This window comes from Balaenoptera ricei, chromosome 16, assembly GCF_028023285.1.
Source record: "Balaenoptera ricei isolate mBalRic1 chromosome 16, mBalRic1.hap2, whole genome shotgun sequence".
Taxonomy (NCBI): domain Eukaryota; kingdom Metazoa; phylum Chordata; class Mammalia; order Artiodactyla; family Balaenopteridae; genus Balaenoptera; species Balaenoptera ricei.
This window is the reverse complement of record NC_082654.1, coordinates 39232984-39235518: the sequence shown is the minus strand read 5'-3', so window position 1 is coordinate 39235518 and position 2535 is coordinate 39232984. Positions and strand designations below refer to the sequence as shown.

At 38.0% G+C, this 2535-nt stretch overlaps 1 pseudogene; it reads left to right on the top strand.

Moving 5' to 3' along the window:
• The first annotated feature begins 309 nt into the window (after positions 1 to 309).
• LOC132350424 (rab GTPase-activating protein 1-like) lies at positions 310 to 1882 on the top strand (annotated as a pseudogene).
• Positions 1883 to 2535: the final 653 nt, after the last annotated feature.

The following is a 2535-nucleotide window of genomic DNA, read 5'->3' as shown; positions in this document are numbered from 1 at the left end:
CATGGGGGAATTCGTTAAATAATTATGGTACAACCATACAATGAATGCTGTGAAACCATTAAAAAAATCCTGTGTGTGTGTGTGTGTGTGTGTGTGTGTGTGTGTGTACAGATACATATTTACATACATAGATATACATATGTTTGCATTCTAATAGCAAATGCCTGGATATAGAAGAAACAATGGTTTTACCTTTGGAAATTTGAATAGGGGAAATTAGATAGAGGAAGACTTTTACTCCTCACTTTATAATCTTTTATACTAATATTAAACTTTTAAAAATACTGTCAATTAAATACTGTCAAATTAAAACAAAGAATAGAAAAGAAGGTTGTGATTACAGCGCAGCAACTTTCTAACAAAGAATTAGCTGCTGAAAGATGCTTTGGAATCTTATTAAGCCCAGGTTGAAACGTGAAGAACTGTGACATTTATTTACTGGATATGGAAGCCATGGGAAAGAGCTATGATGGGAGAGCTTATGTTATCACCGGCATGTGGAACACCAATGAACCAATATTTCTGGCACTTAATGAGGAAACTCCAAAAGATAAATGAGTGTCTATGACTGTGGCAATGGATATGGTAGTCATGGAGGTGATGGAGCCTATTTTCACCTGGAGACAGCAGTACATGTGTACCCTGCAAATAAGTGATTTTGGCATTTTAGCAGAAAGACTTTCACGGAGACTTTCTTCATGAGGTTGAAACAGTCTGAGGGGAAAGGCCATACCAATGCTGGAAATGCAATAGATGAGGTGGTAAGTCTAGAGCAAGAGTCTGAGAAGGAGGAACGAATCACACTCCTACTAGCAGATGGGGTCCAGTGTCACCCTAGGAGGATGAAGCAGAAGAGAAGAGTGATAATGAACTCTCAAGTGGAACAGGTGATGTTCTAAGCATTGTCCTGAGAAGATCCTATATTCCTGGGGAGAATTGTTAGGAAGATGGCACAATAACCTTGGTGCATGACAGAAAGGGCTATCCACTGTGGTGAAGAGTGGTGTTCCTGAAGCATTGAGGGCAGAGGTATGGTAATTATTAGCAGGCTGCCATGACAACCAGGCAATGCTGGATAGATATCAATTTCTTATCACAATGGACTCAGCCCAGGAGAGTGTTATTACTAGAGATATATTCATCATACATTTCCTGCACATGATTACTTTAAAGATACCAGAGAAGATGGCCAGGAATCGCTCTACAAGATTTGCAAGGCCTACTCTGTCTACGACAAAGACACTGGGTACTGTCAAGGGCAGACTTTTCTTGCTGCTGTATCGCAGCTGCATTTGCCAGAGGAACAAGCATTCTGTGTTTTGGTGAAAATCATGAATGGCTATGATTTATGAGACTTCTGCAAAAACAGCTTTGAAGACCTTCACTGCAAATTGTGTCAGCTGGAAAGACTAATGCAAGAACAGTTACTGGACCTGCACGACCATTTTTCTAATCTGAACCTGGAAGCTCATATGTATGCATCCCAGTGGTTTCTCACTCCTTTTACTGACAAGTTCCCACTCTGCATGGTCTTCTACATCATTGACTTACACTTTGTGAGGGTTTGAACATAACCTTTCACGTAGCCTTGACTCTCCTAAAGACCTCAAAGGAAGATCTTCTGCAAGCTGATTTTGAAGGTACTTTACAGTTCTTCAGAGTTCAGCTTTCTAAAGTTATTCAGAGATACAAGGCAGAGGAAAATGCAAGAAGTTTAATGGAGCAGGCTTACAATATTAAGGTAACAACCAAGAAACTGAAGAAACATGAGAAGGAATATCTGAAAATGCAAGACAGTCATCTGCAGCAGGAAGACCCAATGGATAGATACAAGTTTGTATATTTGCAGATAACTTCACCTCTTGCTTGTATACTTGCATGATGCATAATAGTTATAAAAGTCTGTAGTACTTGGAAACATTAAGCTTTTACCAATTTGGAAAAGTTTTTAAACAATTTAAAGGACATTGCCAAACAAGCAAAGCAGGCCTGATGGACTAAAAAATGAATTAGAAAGAAAAAAACTGAAATGGTAGAAAGAATTTTTAACACATTCCTTTTGCTGTTACTTTTCTTGTATGTACTCTTCTTCATGTATTATGAAAGCAAGGCATATCATTACAGTAGAAAAGCAAAAAGAATATAAAGTATACCATAATTCTACCTATCCACAGGTAATAGAATTTACAACTTGGTGCTGCTTCTTTCCTAAACACACACTCTTTCTCTTCCTCTGAACACAACCATCTTTTACCCTAGAGTCCTGTCACTCCTGTCACTGGAGCTTTAATGTTATTAGTTTCTAAGCTCCAAAGCCTGAGGGAGGAAAAGGAAGGCTGAAGAATCCAAAAAAGGGCACAGTATAAAGAGGTAAAATGACTGAAATGAAAATTTTTACTTCACAATTTTGCCTTAGGTTAATTCTAAGGCCTAAAAACTACCACGTAGCCACTCAGTAACTGTCAAATAAATAAACAAATGTGTCAACAGCAAAATCGGTTTAATACATATCTATTTAATGTTCAATTTCTCATA